Source organism: Euprymna scolopes, chromosome 35 (assembly GCF_053919585.1).
Source record: "Euprymna scolopes isolate OS-2025 chromosome 35, ASM5391958v1, whole genome shotgun sequence".
NCBI classification, from domain to species: domain Eukaryota; kingdom Metazoa; phylum Mollusca; class Cephalopoda; order Sepiida; family Sepiolidae; genus Euprymna; species Euprymna scolopes.
The window spans coordinates 63,136,227-63,156,714 of NC_136516.1; the positions used below are offsets into that span (position 1 = coordinate 63,136,227).

General features: G+C 32.0%; 1 protein-coding gene across 2 annotated transcripts in view; it reads left to right on the forward strand.

Annotated features, from left to right (window-relative positions):
• LOC145259886 (signal transducer and activator of transcription 5B-like) overlaps positions 1–20,488 on the forward strand; it is a 347,875-nt gene that overhangs the window by 30,020 nt on the left and 297,367 nt on the right. Inside the window, exon 1 of one of the 2 annotated variants that reach the window (XM_080117776.1) lies at positions 15,075–15,098. The exons of the other annotated variant lie outside the window; for it this stretch is intronic. The gene's annotated coding sequence lies outside the window, so the exon portion shown is untranslated. Of the gene's footprint in view, positions 1–15,074; positions 15,099–20,488 lie in introns of those variants that run through there. 2 annotated transcript variants of the gene reach the window in all.

Consider the following 20,488-nt stretch of genomic DNA (forward strand, 5'->3'; position numbering starts at 1 on the left):
TGATACAACATTTTCATATTGTATTTGTTCATTGATACAACATTTTCATATTGTATTTGTTCATTGATACAACATTTTCATATTGTATTTGTTCATTGATACAATATTTTCATATTGTATTCGTTCATTGATACAACATTTTCATATTGTATTCGTTCATTGATACAATATTTTCATATTGTATTCGTTCATTGAGACAACATTTTCATATTGTATTTGTTCATTGATACATTTTCATATTGTATTTGTTCATTGATACAACATTTTCATATTGTATTCGTTCATTGATACCACATTTTCATATTGTATTTGTTCATTGATACAATATTTTCATATTGTATTTGTTCATTGATACAATATTTTCATATTGTATTTGTTCATTGATACAATATTTTCATATTGTATATGTTCATTGATACAATATTTGCATATTGTATTCGTTCATTGATACAATATTTTCATATTGTATTTGTTCATTGATACAACATTTTCATTTTGTATTTGTTCATTCTACAACATTTTCATATTGTATTCGTTCATTGATACAATATTTTCATATTGTATTCGTTCATTGATACAACATTTTCATATTGTATTTGTTCATTGATACATTTTCATATTGTATTTGTTCATTGATACAACATTTTCATATTGTGTTTGTTCAATGATAGAATATTTTCATATTGTATTCGTTCATTGATACAACATTTTCATATTGTATTCGTTCATTGATACAACATTTTCATATTGTATTCGTTCATTGATACAACATTTTCATATTGTATTCGTTCATTGATACAATATTATCATATTGTATTCGTTCATTGATACAATATTTTCATATTGTATTCGTTCATTGATACAATATTATCATATTGTATTCGTTCATTGATACAACATTTTCATATTGTATTCGTTCATTGATACAATATTTTCATATTGTATTTGTTCATTGATACAACATTTTCATATTGTATTCGTTCATTGATACAACATTTTCATATTGTATTCGTTCATTGATACAATATTTTCATATTGTATTCGTTCATTGATACAATATTTTCATATTGTATTCGTTCATTGATACAACATTTTCATATTGTATTCGTTCATTGATACAACATTTTCATATTGTATTCGTTCATTGATACAACATTTTCATATTGTATTCGTTCATTGATACAATATTTTCATATTGTATTTGTTCATTGATACAACATTTTCATATTGTATTCGTTCATTGATACAACATTTTCATATTGTATTCGTTCATTGATACAACATTTTCATATTGTATTCGTCCATTGATACAATATTTTCATATTGTATTCGTTCATTGATACAATATTTTCATATTGTATTCGTTCATTGATACAACATTTTCATATTTTATTCGTTCGTTGATACAACATTTTCATATTGTATTTGTTCATTGATACAACATTTTCATATTGTGTTTGTTCATTGATAGAATATTTTCATATTGTATTCGTTCATTGATACAACATTTTCATATTGTATTCGTTCATTGATACAACATTTTCATATTGTATTCGTTCATTGATACAATATTATCATATTGTATTCGTTCATTGATACAATATTTTCATATTGTATTCGTTCATTGATACAATATTATCATATTGTATTCGTTCATTGATACAACATTTTCATATTGTATTCGTTCATTGATACAATATTTTCATATTGTATTTGTTCATTGATACAACATTTTCATATTGTATTCGTTCATTGATACAACATCTTCATATTGTATTCGTTCATTGATACAACATTTTCATATTGTATTCGTTCATTGATACAATATTTTCATATTGTATTTGTTCATTGATACAACATTTTCATATTGTATTTGTTCATTGATACAACATTTTCATATTGTATTTGTTCATTGATACAATATTTTCATATGGTATTCGTTCAATGATACAACATGTTCATATTGTATTCGTTCATTGATACAATATTTTCATATTGTATTTGTTCATTGATACAATATTTTCATATAGTATTTGTTCATTAATACAACATTTTCATATTGTATTTGTTCATTGATACAATATTTTCATATTGTATTCGTTCATTGATACAATATTTTCATATTGTATTTGTTCATTGATACAACATTTTCATATTGTATTTGTTCATTGATACAATATTTTCATATTGTATTCGTTCATTGATACAACATTTTCATATTGTATTTGTTCATTGATACAACATTTTCATATTGTATTTGTTCATTGATACAATATTTTCATATTGTATTTGTTCATTGATACAACATTTTCATATTGTATTTGTTCATTGATACAATATTTTCATATTGTATTTGTTCATTGATACAATATTTTCATATTGTATTTGTTCATTGATACAACATTTTCATATTAGATTTATTCATTGATACAACATTTTCATATTGTATTTATTCATTGATACATTTTCATATGGTATTTGTTCATTGATACAATATTTTCATATTGTATTTGTTCATTGATACAACATTTTCATATTGTATTTGTTCATTGATACAATATTTTCATATTGTATTTGTTCATTGATACAACATTTTCATATTGTATTCGTTCAATGATACAATATCTTCATATTGTATTTGTTCATTGATACAATATTTTCATATTGTATTCGTTCATTGATACAATATTTTCATATTGTATTTGTTCATTGATACAACATTTTCATATTGTATTTGTTCACTGATACAACATTGTCATATTGTATTCGTTCATTGATACAACATTTTCATATTGTATTTGTTCATTGATACAATATTTTCATATTGTATTTGTTCATTGATACAACATTTTCATATTGTGTTTGTTCATTGATACAATATTTTCATATTGTATTCGTTCATTGATACAACATTTTCATATTGTATTCGTTCATTGATACAACATTTTCATATTGTATTCGTTCATTGATACAACATTTTCATATTGTATTCGTTCATTGATACAATATTATCATATTGTATTCGTTCATTGATACAATATTTTCATATTGTATTCGTTCATTGATACAACATTTTCATATTGTATTTGTTCATTGATACAACATTTTCATATTGTATTCGTTCATTGATACAACATTTTCATATTGTATTCGTTCATTGACACAACATCTTCATATTGTATTCGTTCATTGATACAATATTTTCATATTGTATTCGTTCATTGATACAACATTTTCATATTGTATTCGTTCATTGATACAACATTTTCATATTGTATTTGTTCATTGATACAATATTTTCATATTGTATTTGTTCATTGATACAACATTTTCATATTGTATTTGTTCATTGATACAATATTTTCATATTGTATTCGTTCATTGATACAACATTTTCATATTGTATTCGTTCATTGGTACAACATTTTCATATTGTATTTGTTCATTGATTCAATATTTTCATATTGTATTTGTTCATTGATACAACATTTTCATATTGTATTTGTTCATTGATACAATATTTTCATATTGTATTCGTTCATTGATACAACATTTTCATATTGTATTTTTTCATTGATACAACATTTTCATATTGTATTCGTTCATTGATACAATATTTTCATATTGTATTCGTTCATTGATACAACATTTTCATATTGTATTTGTTCATTGATACAACATTTTCATATTGTATTTGTTCATTGATACAACATTTTCATATTGTATTCGTTCATTGATACAATATTTTCATATTGTATTCGTTCATTGATACAACATTTTCACATTGTATTCGTTCATTGATACAATAATTTCATATTGTATTCGTTCATTGATACAACATTTTCATATTGTATTTGTTCATTGATACATTTTCATATTGTATTTGTTCATTGATACAACATTTTCATATTGTATTCGTTCATTGATACAACATTTTCATATTGTATTTGTTCATTGATACAATATTTTCATATTGTATTTGTTCATTGATACAATATTTTCATATTGTATTTGTTCATTGATACATTTTCATATTGTATTTGTTCATTGATACAATATTTTCATATTGTATTTGTTCATTGATACAATATTTTCATATAGTATTTGTTCATAGATACAATATTTTCATATTGTATATGTTCATTGATACAATATTTGCATATTGTATTCGTTCATTGATACAACATTTTCATATTTTATTTGTTCATTGATACAACATTTTCATATTGTATTCGTTCATTCATACAACATTTTCATATTGTATTTGTTCATTGATACAACATTTTCATATTGTGTTTGTTCATTGATACAATATTCTCATATTGTATTCTTCATTGATACAACATTTTCATATTGTATTCGTTCATTGATACAACATTTTCATATTGTATTTGTTCATTGATACAACATTTTCATATTATGTTTGTTCATTGATACAATATTTTCATATTGTATTCGTTCATTGATACAACATTTTAATATTGTATTTGTTCATTGATACAACATTTTCATATTGTATTTGTTCAATGATACAACATTGTCATATTGTATTCGTTCATTGATACAACATTTTCATATTGTATTTGTTCATTGATACAATATTTTCATATTGTATTTGTTCATTGATACAACATTTTCATATTGTGTTTGTTCATTGATACAATATTTTCATATTGTATTCGTTCATTGATACAACATTTTCATATTGTATTCGTTCATTGATACAACATTTTCATATTGTATTCGTTCATTGATACAACATTTTCATATTGTATTCGTTCATTGATACAATATTATCATATTGTATTCGTTCATTGATACAATATTATCATATTGTATTCGTTCATTGATACAATATTTTCATATTGTATTCGTTCATTGATACAACATTTTCATATTGTATTTGTTCATTGATACAACATTTTCATATTGTATTCGTTCATTGATACAACATTTTCATATTGTATTCGTTCATTGACACAACATTTTCATATTGTATTTGTTCATTGATACAATATTTTCATATTGTATTCGTTCATTGATACAACATTTTCATATTGTATTCGTTCATTGATACAACATTTTCATATTGTATTTGTTCATTGATACAATATTTTCATATTGTATTTGTTCATTGATACAACATTTTCATATTGTATTTGTTCATTGATACAATATTTTCATATTGTATTCGTTCATTGATACAACATTTTCATATTGTATTCGTTCATTGGTACAACATTTTCATATTGTATTTGTTCATTGATACAATATTTTCATATTGTATTTGTTCATTGATACAACATTTTCATATTGTATTTGTTCATTGATACAATATTTTCATATTGTATTCGTTCATTGATACAACATTTTCATATTGTATTTGTTCATTGATACAACATTTTCATATTGTATTCGTTCATTGATACAATATTTTCATATTGTATTCGTTCATTGATACAATATTTTCATATTGTATTTGTTCATTGATACAACATTTTCATATTGTATTCGTTCGTTGATACAACATTTTCATATTGTATTCGTTCATTGATACAATATTTTCAATATAAGAACCAGCGCTTTTTGTATTATATTTTGTTACTTTGTGGTTCTTTGTTTTTGTATTTAATGCCTGCAATGGGAAAAATTTGCAATCTTTTGTAAATAAAATGTCTTCTTCATTTTAAAAATAAGACCTTTCTATTTTTTTCTTTACCCCCGCCCCCTCCTTTTTATTTCATCCTTTTATTTTTTATGCAGGCTGGTAGTTTCGCATCCAATTTATCTGAAAGAGGATAAATTTCTGACAAAATCAAATTCTCTGCTATTTATTTTCATGAAGAAATAGTTGGATTTTGATTACCGTCACGATAAAGGCTTATTTGCCGCCAGTTCACAAATAAAAAAAAATAGCTGGTGTGGGGTATATGGTTAGAGAAGAAGAAAAAAAAATTAAACATACCGGGCGTATCTGCATCGCTCTTTGGGAAAGAAGAAGGAAAGGATGGCCAGCGCATTTGTATATGCAAAGGGCGTCTTGGGAAGGCAGAGCATGATGGGAGAAGCTATTTTTTTCCTGTCTTCCTTTTCTTTTCTAGATAGGAGGATATAAAAGCAGGGAAAAATTCCCTGGGGGAGGGGGCAGAGAGAAAAGAGTCGTGAACATCTTCTCTTGAAAAGAATTTCATATTGCTGACGTTCGGATTGTGCGGTGTGACATTGGTGGCGAGAGGCCAGGTGTGGTCGATTGGAAAAGAAGAGGGCAGAAACGTGCTGTTGTCGAGAGAGTGAATCACTCCTTCCCGAACCCCAGAACCGAATCCTGATTATAACGCTAGCGTAGCAAAATACAAACCACGATGTAAGCACACTGTGACAATATTTTAAATTCAAGTTATAGTTCAGATAATAAAAATATTCTAGATCTACAATTATTTTAGTTAATAAATAATCGAATTATTAGATTATAACTTGAATTTAAAATATTTTCGCGGGGCACTTACATCGTGGTTTATATTTTGCCATGAGTTTTGGTCAATTTTGTAACACTCATAGTAAACTAACTCAGGGAGTTTACAGTCACTAATATACTAACTGAAAAAATAGATTTTGAAATAGAGGTGGTCTATGAATTCTTATCGTTCAAATATAAACCACGGTGTAAGTGCATCGCGACAATATTTTAAATCCACGATGTAAGCGCACCGCGACAATATTTTAAATTCAAGTTATAATCTAATAATTCGATTATTTATTAACTAAAATAATTGTAGATCTAGAATATTTTTATTCAATAAGAGGAAAAATAAGTAACATTCATATCGTGTAACTATTTTAAGTGCTTTACATTATGTATTCTTTATAAATATTATATTATAAACTTAATATTTGAACGATAAGAATTCATAGACCACCTCTATTTCAAAATCTATTTTTTCAGTTATTATATTAGTGACTGTAAACTCCCTGAGTTAGTTTACTATGGGTGTTACAAAATTGACCAAAACTCATGGTAAAAATTAGTTTCGAATTTCCTGTAAATATGCAGCCTTTTGATTGCCAAATTTAGTCTAATCTGTATATATAAAAGGCAAAATGTGTTGATCATTTTGTGTATGTCTTCAAAAGGCTTCTTTCGCACGCTGCCGGGGTCGTTACTATCGCTTAAAACTCTTTATATAGGTCCTATATAATAATATCTAGGAATTAGGAAAGCACGTAGCGTATAGATTTATTTACGTCGATTTTTACAAAATTATTGTTATTTTGGCTTCTCGCGTGTTGATTGGGCTTTTTAGTATAAATAAAATGAAACTAAACTCAAACGGACGTGTTCGCGGCAATGCGCCGGGAACAGACGCTTATGCTGCGTGACTTCTATTTGACCTTCTTAATTAGGTCAAATGGAAGCAGCAAAGTTAACTTTTATTACGCATGCCTGTTTTTATAGTTATAGTTAGATAAAACACGTCTACGCTGTATGTCGCGGTGGCCCAATGGTAACATCGCACGTTTTTTTTTTCACACATTAATTTCCAACTCAAGGGTACGGGTTCGATTCTTATACTCACCTACCAAAACATTTTTTTATTATTATTTTATTTTATCATTATTTAACTCCCCCCCCCCCGGAGTTTTGATTTACCTCAAGACACCCCGGCATCGCCGGGTACCCCCCCCCCCCCCGCAGTGAAAAACGTTGGCTTCTCGGCTTTTGCTCTGCTTTCCCCCCTTCCCACCTTCCCACCATCATCTGGGGTGAAGTGAAAACTAAAAATAACGATCGTGCGATGACCTCATTTAGTGTCGTCCTGTCAATCAAACCTCTTTTAGTTTTATAAGCTTTAACTTAACACGCTAATCAATTACTCTCACTCGTGGTCGAGACAGTTAAGTACTTGGCATTGGTTTCCACCTCCGCGTCAAAGCTTCCGGGTTCAATCCCTCCTCCCGACCAAACGTTTTTTTTTATTACTTCGCTTATTCTTTAGTTTACCCCTCCCCCATACACACGTTTATTTATGCCATTTTTTCCCCCCGTTTTGGTTTTGGGTTTGTTTTTTTACGTCGTCTTCTTTTATAATATTTAAGCAGGGTTATTAATACCCCCCCCCCATACACTCAGCTACAAACACCCGGGCAATGCCGGGTACCCCCTGCTAGTCTATATATATAAAAGCGAAAATGTATGTGTGTATGTATGTTCGCTTTTCCTCGATGTCCACAAAAGGCTTCTTTCAGAGAAGCGCTTGCTTTTTTTTATATCATATAACTTTTTATATCATCTATAAATTGTAATATCTCAGAGTTACCCACGGATCTCGCCTGTCTATTTAATTTTATTGACTTTCAAACGTTTATTATTCCACATTTCCTGTATCGGCATGCGTTACATTCGGTTTTCGGTATAAAAAAAAGCAAAACTCAACTCTAATAACAGGCCCAGAGCCAGTTAACGTTTGTCGACTTCGTCATATCAGACGGGGGAGCGGGTTATTGAAAACAAATAAACCGATTTATTGACCTCATTAAAAACCGTCCCGCACAAAATTCTGACTGCTGAATACCTATCGCCGCCACGTCAATCAAAAACGAGCACCTGTTTTTTTTTTTTTACACTTTACTATTTTCCAACTGCACGTCGTAAAATCTTCTTTTTTTTTTCACGGGCACCTGTTTTTTCACACACACCTACAAACACTCGGGCAACGCCGGGTACCCCTCACTAGTCTATATATTTAAAGCGAAAATGTATGTATGTATGTATGTATGTGTGTATATTTGGATGTCAGCTAAAAACTTTCGACAGACAGAACAAAAATTAACAAACTTGGTATCAGATTGAAGCACGACCCTCCGGACGACAAATATCGAAATTTTGGCCCAAAAGGACTAGTAGAAGTGAGTAAGCTGACTGTTTTTCTTGAAGGGGGGGGCAAAAAGTGACATTTTAATGATATTGATACGTAATTTAATAAACGCTGAGTCATATCACATGACCTTGACGTAAGCAAGCTCTAATGGCGGTCTGTATATGAAAACATTGCATATGTAAAGAGTCTGTTATCGGTAATTATCATACACATCAAAATATTAACTTTCACGCTATGAAAACGTTACCAAAGTTATTAGCAGGTTAAAAATAGTTAGATATGATAGTTAAACGAAAAATATCAAGCCAAAAATGTGAAGTAAAAAAAAATACGCTTACAAAAAATATTAACGATCGATGTTTATACAAAAAAAAACAAAGCCAAACACCATTTTCTTTTTTAGTAACACTCTTTAGGGTAAAGAAGACGAAGAGAGAGAGAGAGAGAGAGAGAGAGAGAGAGAGAGAGAGATATGTCTAGACAGGAAACGAGATTCGTTTTATTATGTTTTAAAATGTAAACAAATAAGAGTGATTGGATCACATCCCAGGCATAAATCCTCCTTATTTTCGAGTAACGCTTGTTTCTACGAAAGATGAGACCGCTTGAATTCTAAGAAAGATACCACACTTTGATCTTAGCCAAAAGACCAAGTAACCGTCTTATACAGCTTAATTTTCTACCAAGCATTATCTTCTATAATTAAAAAGATGCATAATTTATATTTATCCATTACTACATTGAGACAAGATGGCATATTCCCAAAATCACATCTGAACTAAAAACATTATCATTTAGAAGGCCATCCTTATTTTCGAGTGACGTTTGTTTCTCTAAAGTTTGACATGCAAAGCATGACCTCCTCCTTATTTTCTCAGTGGGAGTGAGAGGGTGAAAGATGAAACCGCTTGAATTCTAAGAACAAATACTACACTTTGATCTTAGCCAAAAGACCAAGTAAAAAAAGATGTGTATTATATATTTATTCCAAACATCACACATCGCTAAACTGCTGATTCCAAATTCTTAAATAAAAAATTATTATTCAGAAAGCCATTCTTAGTATTGGGAGGTTATGTTTTTTATATAATCTTCAGTTAAGGAGGAAGGGTTTTACGGAATTTATATAAAAGTATTATGTACTAGCAGATACCCGACGTAGGTGGAAATACATAGAATGTTTCCTAGCAGAATACCCAGCGTTGCCGTGGATCAGATAAGATTGGTTGATATATGTACCAGCCCAATACCCAGCGTCGTCCGGGATTGTATTACATAGTTGTACTAGCAGAATAGTCAACGTAGCCCAGAATTAGATAAAATTGGTGTATATGTACTAGCAGAATACCCAGCGTTGCCCGGGATTGTATGACATAGCACTAGCATGACATATGTACTCGGAGATTACATGGCATGGCCTGGGATTGGAAAAAATTCATGGAATTTTTACTAGCAGAACACTCGGCGTCGCCTGGGATTGAAAAAAATTAGTTGATATATGTACTAGCCAAATACCCAGCGTCGCCCGGGATTGCATTACATAGGTGGATATCTGTACTAGCAAAATACCCGGCATAGCCCGGGATTGTATGACATAGGTGGATATGTAGTAGCAGAATACCATGCGTCGGCCTGGAATTGTATGACATAGGTGAAGTCTGCGTTGACAATTTTGAAAGTTCGTGCAGTATATGTTCGATTTGACAATTTTGTAAGTGCTTGTGCAGTATAGATCAGATTTGACAATTTTGAAGGTCCTTGTGCAGTATAGGTCCGATTTTACCATTTTTAAGGTGCTTGTGCAATATAGGTCCGATTTGAAAAATTTTGAAGGTGCTTGTGCAGTATAGGTCCGATTTGACAATTGTGAAGGTGTTTGAGCAGTATAGGTCCAATTTGAAAATTTTTTAGGTGCTTATGCAGTATATCTCCGATTTGAAAAATTTTAAGATTCTTGTGCACTACAGGTCCGATTTTATAATTTTTATGGTGCTTGTCCATTATAGGTCCAATGTGAAAAATCTTGAAGGTGCTTGTGCAGTATATCTCCGATTTGACAATTCTGAAGATCATTATGCAGTATAGGTCCGATTTTACCATTTTTAAGGTGCTTGTGCAGTATAGGTCCGATTTGAAAAATTTTGAAGGTGCTTGTGCAGTATAGGTCCGATTTGACAATTGTGAAGGTCCTTGTGCAGTATAGGTCCGATTTTACCATTTTTAAGGTGCTTGTGCAGTATAGGTCCGATTTGACAATTTTGAAGGTGCTTGTGCAGTATAGGTCCAATTTGACAATTGTTTAAGGTGCTTGCACAGTATAGGGGTGATTTGACAATTGTGAAGGTGCTTGTGCAATATAGGTCAGATTTGAAAATTTTGAAGGTGCTTGTGCAGTATAGGTCCGATTTGACAATTTTGAAGGTGCTTGGGCAGTATAGGTCCGATTTTAAAAATTTTAAAGTGCTTGTGCAGTATCAGTCCGATTTGAAAAATTTTGAAGGTGCTTCTGTTGTATAGGTCCAATTCAACAATTTTGAAGATGCTTGTGCAGTATTGGTCCGATTTGACGATTTTGAAGGTGCTTGTGGAGTATGGGTTGGACTTGACAATTTTGAAGGTGACAAAATTTGACAATTTTGAAGATCGGTTACTACTTGGGAATACCAAACACTTTATGTAGATCACCAAAGTTAAGCAACGTTGTCTTGGTTATTATCAAATGGGTGACTACTTAGGAATACCAATGCTTTATATAGATCACCAAAGTTAAGCAACATTGTCTTGGTCATTATCAGATGGGTGACTACTTGGGAGTACCAAATGGTTTGTATAGATCTCTAAAGTTAAACAACATTGTCTTGGTCATTAACAAATGGGTGACTACTTGGAAATACAAAATGCTTTATGTAGATAACCAAAGTAAAGCAACAATGTCTTGGTCATTATCAGGTGGGTGACTATTTGGAAATACCAAATGCTTTATGTAGTTCATCAAAGTTCAGCAACATTGTCTTTGTCATTATCGGATGGGTAACTACTTGGGAATACCAAATGCTTTTTGTATATCACCAAAGTTAAGCAACATTGTCTTGGTCATTTCAGATGGGTGATTACTTGGGAATAAAGAATAATTATGTGTATCACTAAAGTTAAGCAACATGGAGTCTGGTCATTATCATATGGGTGACTACTTGGGAATACAAAATGCTTTAAGTAGATCGATGTAGCAAAGTTATTAATTTAGTAAGAGGAAGGGGATTATGTGGGTTAAATCATGAAAAATGATGGTCGAAATTATTAACATATCCAAGAATTATGAAAAATGATGAAGTTTAATTTATTTTATTGGTGTGTTTGTAATGAAATAACCAGCCGAGACAGTGTCTCAAAGTTATTAGTTTAGTAAAAGGAAAGGGATTATGTGGGTTAAATCAAGAAAAATAATTGTAGGAATTAGTAACATATCCAAGAATTATGAAAAATGATGAAATGTGGTTGTAATGAAATAACCAGCCGCACGATGTCTCAAAGTTCTGCTTTTTGTAAGAGGGAGGGGATTATTTGGGGTAAATCAAGAGAAATGATTGTCGAAATTAGTAACATATCCAAGAATTATGAAAAACGGTGAAATGTGAGTTATTAGATTGGTGTGCATGGAATGAAATAACCTGCCAGATAATGTCTCAAAGTTATATTTTTTGTAAGTGGAAGGGGATTTTGTGGGTTAAATCATGAAAAATGATTGTTGAAATTAGTAATATATTCAAGAATTATGAAAAGTGATGAAATAAAATTTTTTTGATTTGTGTGTTATAATGTAACAAACAGCCCAGATAAAGTTTCAAATTTATTATTTTAGAAAGAGGGGGTATATTATGTTGGTTAAATCATAAAAATGATTGTCGAAATTAGTAACGTAGTATCCAAGAATTACGAAAAATTATGAAATTTGTTATTTGATTGGTGTGTTCGTAATGAAATAGACAGCCCAGATCACATATCAAAGTTATTATTTTAGTAAGAGCAGGGCTATACTTTGGGTTTAATCAAGAAAAATTATTGTTGAAATTAGTAACATATCCAAGAATTATGAAAAATGATGAAATGTGATTTATTTTATTGGTGTGTTTGTAATTGAGTTATTTGATAGGCGTGTGTGTAATGAAATAACCAGCCAGACAATGTCTCAAAGTTATTACTTTAGTAAGAGGAGGGAGATTATATGGGTTATTTTATGAAAAATTACTGTCAACATTAGTAACATATCCAAGAATTATGAAAATGATGAAATGTGAGTTATTTGATTGATGTGTTTGTAATGAAAGAACCAGCCAGACAATGTCTCAAAGTTATTATTTTAGTAACAGAGGCGCGATTATGTTGGTTAAATCATTAAAATGATTGTGGAAATTAGTAACATATCCAAGAATTATGAAAAATGATGAAATGTGATTTATTTGATTGGTGTGTTTGTAATAAAATAAACAGCCCAGATAATGTATCAAAGCTATTACTTTAGTACGAGGGGGGATAATGTGAATTCAATCGTGAAAATAATTGTCAAAATTAGTAACATATCCAAGAATTATGAAAAATGATTATGTGATTTATTTGATTGGTGTGTTTGTAATAAAACAAACAGCCCAGATAATGTATCAAAGCTATTACTTTAGTACGAGGGGGGATAATGTGAATTCAATCGTGAAAATAATTGTCAAAATTAGTAACATATCCAAGAATTATGAAAAATGATTACATGTGAAATGTATGAAAGTTATTATTTTAGTAAGAGTGGGAAGATATGTGGGTTTAATTATGAAAAATGATTGTGGAAATTTGTAACATATCCAAGAATTATGGGATTCAACAACATACGTCCACATATATACTTACAGATTACCCGGAATCCTCTGGAATTGAATGAGATACATGCAAATATATGCAAGCAGAATACACGGGCACCTGGGATCCAATGAGATAGATGCAAATATATATTAGCAGAATACCTGGCATTGCCTGGGATTGAATTAGATTGATTGAAATGTATACTAACAGAATACCTTGTGTCGCCCAGGATTTATTGGATTGATTGAGATATATACTAGCAGAACATCCGGTGTTGCCCAGGATCGAATGAAATAGGTTAGAATATATATTAGCAAAATACCTGGCGTTGCTTGGGATTGGATGAGATAGGTGGAAATATATATTAACAGAATACCCTGAATCGCCCCGCATTGAATGAGATAGGTGGAAATATATAGGATTTAATAATGCAGATGCAGATAAATACTAACAGAATACCTGGCATCGCCTGGGATTAAATGATATAGGTACAAATACAGAATAGACGAATACTTGGCGTCACCCGAGATTGTATTAGATAACTGCACTTATACAAAAGCAGAATATTCCGGCATTACTCAAACTTGCATGAGATACGTGAGATAATTTATTTGCAAAATCCCCGGCGTCGCCCGGGATTGAAGGAGATTGATGGAAATATATATTGGCAAAATTCCTAGCATTGACCGGGATTGAATGAGATAGGGGCAAATATATATTAGCAGAATAATCAGTGTCGTCCTGGATTAAATGAGGGTGGTGAAATATAAAGTTTGTACCGGAAATGGCTTAAACAATTTTCTATCTCCAAATTACTTCATTTGCGAAGTCGATTCCAGATATGGCTTAAACAGTTAATGATCTCACAATTAGATTAATACATATATATTGTTGGTTTTTCTATGAAAGTTTCCTAGGCCAGTTTCTATAGGGGGTGATCTATATTTGTTAAAATGTTTTATGTACTCATCCGGGAATGATGTGATAGTTGTAGTAGTGGGTAGAAAGAAGCATGATTATGTTAATTTTAAACGTTCTCTTGAGTTTTCTTTTTGGGGATAAGTTGGAGAAAGTAATGTCCGTTTTGGAGTAAAAAAAGTTTGTGAAATTGTTTAATATATCTATTTAAATTACCCGTCTTAGTGTAGTTAAAATTATTTTAAATATGTGTTGTATATTCACCGTCCTTGCAAAGGTAAAATTATTTAAATATGTGTTGTATATTCACCGTCCTTGCAAAGGTAAAATTATTTTAAATATGTGTTGTATATTCACCGTCCTTGCAAAGGTAAAATTATTTTAAATATGTGTTGTATATTCACCGTCCTTGCAAAGGTAAAATTATTTCATATACATGCTGTAAATTATCTACCCTAGGTAAGATACAATTATTTCATACGTCTAATACCCGTCCTAGTTAGGTAAAATATTCTTTTGCTCGAAATAGCAAATGATGCATAGACATTAAAAATTTCTCACTGCTAAGAATAACAAATATATTCAAAATCAAATTCAATTTTCTCATTGTTTATACGGTCCCGAGCTACTTTCTAAAAATTGTTTCAGTTTTCTTAAAATTATGGTAGCCTGGGTGGTAAGAGAAATTATTTAACATGTTGTACAATACCTGCCGATAGTATGTGAAATTGTTTCATGTATGTATTTTAATTACCCGTCCGAGGGTAGGTAAAATTATTTTAAATATGTGTTGTATATTACCAATCACCGCAAAGGAAACATTATTTCATATATATGGTATAAATTACTTATCCTAGATAAGGTACAATTATTTGATACGTGTAATACCCGTCCTAGGGTAGGTAAAATATTCATTTGCTCGAAAAAGCTTATGATACATAGACATTAAAAATTCCTCTATCCGAAGAATAACAAATATATTCAAAATCAACTTCAATTTTCTCATTTTTTATATGGTCCCAAGCAACGCCGGGTAGCCCCGCTAGTATATATATAAAAGGCAAAATGTGTATGACCATTTCATGTATGTCTCGCAAAGGCTTTTTTCGCACACATTCCGGGGGGGGGGGGGGGGGTACGATCACTTAGAACTATTTATATACCCCCTATAATAATATCTAGTATTTGGGAACGCAGGTCGCCTCTAGATTTATTTACGTCGACATTTATGAGATTCACATTATTTCGCTCTGTTGACAGTTTGTCCTGCTTTTTAGTATAAATAAAACGAAACAAACGGCGTCTTCTCGGCATCGCACCGGGAAACGTCCAGAAGCAATCAGCTTTGATCAATGTGGTGCCAAATATCAGACAGTTACTATTCAATCTGGACAATGGGAAGCTGGTTTCCCCCTCCCCAACATCTTGGGGAAAAAAACAGTCAAATTTGGGTAAATAAACCCCAAAAAAGTTAAGTCCGCTACTACTATTTGCCCTCATTTATTGAGGTCAACTAGAAGCAGCAGAGTTAACTTTTATTGCGGCCATATGGAAATTCTATTTTTAATAGTTAAATAAATAAATTCAAACATGTTTCCTTTGTATGTCGCGGTGGCCCAATGGTTAACGTCACATGTTTTTTTTTCACACTTTAATTTCCAACTTTGCCTCAAGAGTTCGGGTTCGATCCTCATACTCACCCACCAAACCTTTTATTTTAACCCCCCCCCCCTCCCATGGAGTTTTGATTTACCCAAAACCACACACACCTCGAAACACCTGGGCAACGCCGGGTACTCCCCGCTAGTCTATATATATAAAAGCCAAAATGTGTGTACATATGTATGTGTGTTTGTGTGTTTGTATGTGTCGCAAAACTTTCCACACGGGTCACGGATTTTCGCCAGATTGCTATCATCACCCGACAAATATCGAAAAATTGGCCAAAAACGTTAATTTCTTCACCCTGAAATCAGTAGTTTTCTACAGGGGGGCGGGGTCAGCAAAAACCGTCCTCTCATGACGAGACTGCTTCTACACATGCGTCATACGACGTCGTAACCTGATTTACTTTAAATATTTGAAAAAGCAACACAATTTCGACAATGTCGTCTTAGCTCAGTTGCTTAGAATGCGGTCTCATTAGCTAGACGTTTTGGGTTCGAATCGTGGTGTGAGATTATTTTTTTTTTCGATTTTTTAGAATTTTTATATTGGAACAGGGTTATTTAAGCCATTTTTCACATGTTGTTTTTTTTTGGGGGGGGTCTGTTTTTTTGTTTTTTTTACTTTGCTTATTCTTAGGTTTTCATTAACACCCACCACCCCCGCCCGACCACATACACTCAAAAACACCCGGGCAATGCAGGGTACCCCACGTTTTTTCGATTTTTTAAATTTTGTGATTTTTTGTGTCTTTTTTATTTTTCAGATTTTTTAAAGAAGTTTTAATGTTCGTTTTTCTTTTTTTGTTTTTCCGATTTTTACATTTAACATCGTTCGTTTGCCTTACGTTAGTTTTTTTGTTTTTTTTCGAATTTTTTAAGTTTTATCTTTTTTATATATAATATTTAATTTTTATTTAATATTTAAAAATATTTACTTCGCTTTGGTTACCCCCCCCTCCGACTGCCCGAGCATACACACCTCTAAACACCTGAGCAACGCCGAGTACCCCCTGTTAGTTAAATATAAATCTTTTATTAATAATACTTTATGTATAATATAACTGTAGTGTTGTAAATAAATGAAGACGTAAAAAACCCTCTTTCCAAGGTTTTATTGAACAAAATTAACGGCTACTAAAGCAAGAGAGAAAGAACTCAGTATTTTAAAGAAAAAGGAACGTGTGCAAAATCATGTGGCAAGAAACTGAATTTGCATATCTAATATGTTTTTTTATACAGTAAGAATAAAACTATTTGCATTAGCGTTTCCTTTAAATGAAAATATAATAATCTCCACCAGTTGTGAAAGAGATTGTAAATAGTTTTTATTTTTTATATAAATCCAGTCGCTGGACTGGTCTGCGAATTCTGTTAGATCGCATTGAGGTAGTTCGCTATTCGAAGGACCGGTGGTCCTCTGGGAAGGTTGGTTCTCAGGGCTCTGACTATTATAGTCAAATTCATTTTCTGTATTAGGTGTAGTACTAACGGGACTTGTTTTGGTCAACTGTCTGCATTTGCAATGTCGGATTGAATACTTTTAGCAGGATTTTGAGGTTTATCAGAGCGTGGAAAGCGAGCTAGATGTCTCAGTGCTACTGAATCTTCCCAGCCATCATTATGTCGTATTCTTGCATGTGTAGGGAGTTCCATTACCTCGACAATCGGGTCATATTTTCTTCTGTTACCAAACCGTTTTAATAATACCTCCCCAGAGTCACAGAGCCAAACAGGTAAAGCAGTACCAGTAAAAGAGTGCCTTTCAAAATTGAACATGCGTTCATGAGGAGTTGCATTTGTAGTAGTGGAGTGGATAGCATTTAAAACATCCTGTAGAACATCCTGCTAAGGGGTAATCGTCTAGATTCCAGAGATAATAACAGGGTGTTCCAAATAATGCCGTTGTGGCGCTCGCATTGACTGTTGCCTCTTGAGTTGTATGCAGTAGTGTTGCTGAATCCAATTCCAAGTCGCGTCAAAAAATTTTTGAATTCTTCCGACATAAACAAAGTTCCTTGATTGAAATGGATAGATGAGGGGAGTCCGAATATGGAGAAAATATTTGTCAGGCGCTGGATTGCGGTTTGCGAAGAACAATCGCGACAAAGAAAAGCAAAAGGAAATCGACTGTATTCATTGACAATAAATATGTAACAAAGATACCGGGACAGGTCTTTTGTAGTCTATGGAGAGGTGCTGAAAGGGAGCAGTAGAACAGATCAGTGTATTATTAGTAGAATTGAATTGAGGTTTTATTTTGGCACAAGTCGTACATACAGATGCCACACGCCAGACTTCATCAATTGAATATGGCATATTTCGTGACCTTACAAAATGCCAAAAGCACTGTAATCCAGGATGTATTTATGAATTGTATAGTAACTTTAGTTCATCCAAGGAAGAAGCAGCAGCAACACATACTCTTGATAATGCATAGGCAATGATGTTTTCACTTCCAGGACGGTGTTTTATGTCATATGACAACGGGAGAAGTTTCATTTTCCACCGTATAATTTTATCATTTTTAATTTTTCCTCAGTTAGCTGGTTTAAACATAAAAGATACAGCTTGCTGGTCTGTTACAATAGTGAAGTGCTCTCAGCAAGGAGATTCCTCCATTTTGGGACGCACTTGACTATGGCATAAGGCTCTTTCTCGACTATGTGAAGACGTATTTCAGATGGGTTTAGCGATTGAGAAAAGAACACTACAGGCCTGTAAGAGCGTGCCTCTGATAGCCTTTTTTCTGAGGTATTGGTTTCAATAGTAAATGGTAATTCATCATCTATAACTTTTACAGACGATTCTGCAATGTCTCTCTTAAGTTTTACAAAGGAATTGGTAACTATAAGAGGCATGAGAAATTGTTTATTTTCGATCAGTTGACGAATTTTGTATGAATACTTAAGTGTCCATACCACAACACCTCTTTAACGAATTTCAATTGGAAGGAGGAGGCATTTGTAAAGAGGTTTCAAATGCTCAGGATCTGGTTGCATAGTCCCGTAACAAATTCCCAACAACAAACCCAGCCAAAACGCACACTAATAACACCTCAAAATTACACAAGAACCCATGCCCTTAACAAACAACACACCAGACAACATACCACAGAATACATCTCCACAAAAATACTCCCATATATACAATCTTAAGCAATACAAACCAAACTGTTACCACCCACATCAGCAAACACAATCAAAAATCCATTTCTACAGACACATCGCCAACACAAACAACCAAAGAATACCGTTACTAAACAACCCTTACCAAAATATCCCAACAATGCAAAACAACTACCACAGACATCACATAATTCAAAACACTGCCTACAACACTCACTCCTCATATCCCACACAAAGAAGCAAACCCCCAAGGCACCTCTCCCATCAATGGAAACAATTAGAATATCCCATGCAACACCAATCCCAACAAACAAACCTACCCTACAACAAACCCCGGCAACACAACCCTATACAACAATACATATATCCTCAACAGCAACACCAATTCCGATTGAAACACAACTATCCAACACAAACAACATATAATAACAACCCATTCACTCATTTATCACTGAACCCTCACAATAATGTACACAATACTCATTTTACAAGGAGACATCACATCATCCTAAAATGCACAACTCCTCAAAACAAGGAAACAAACAACCCCCACCATTTTTTGGGAAACCCCCACGGAACAACAATTCCAGGTTAGAAAAAATTAGACCCAAAATCATCAATTTATCGACATACACCTTATCAAAGAATGAAACAGAAATACTGAAGCTGGGCCTCAAATTCTGCCCCACTCCTAAAAGCAATATAGCGGAACTAAAAAAGGACCTTAAAGAATTTGAACGGAAATTTAGACTAATAGAAACACTAGATAGCAAAGGGGACAAAGATGATTCTTTAGTAAAAAACAAATCAACATATTTCCCTAACAAACAGAACAACACAAAAGAACTGAACACCTACTTCGAAAATCTCTGAAACCTTAACCTCCAAAAAAAAGACAAAACCACAAGCAACCTCACATATAAGCAAAAACAAGCACTCGAAAAGATCTGTAATAATAATGACATAATAATAAACGAAGCAGACAAAGGCAGTGACGTAGTAATCATGGACAAAACTTATTATGAAACAAAAATTACAGAATTACTAGATGACAAAC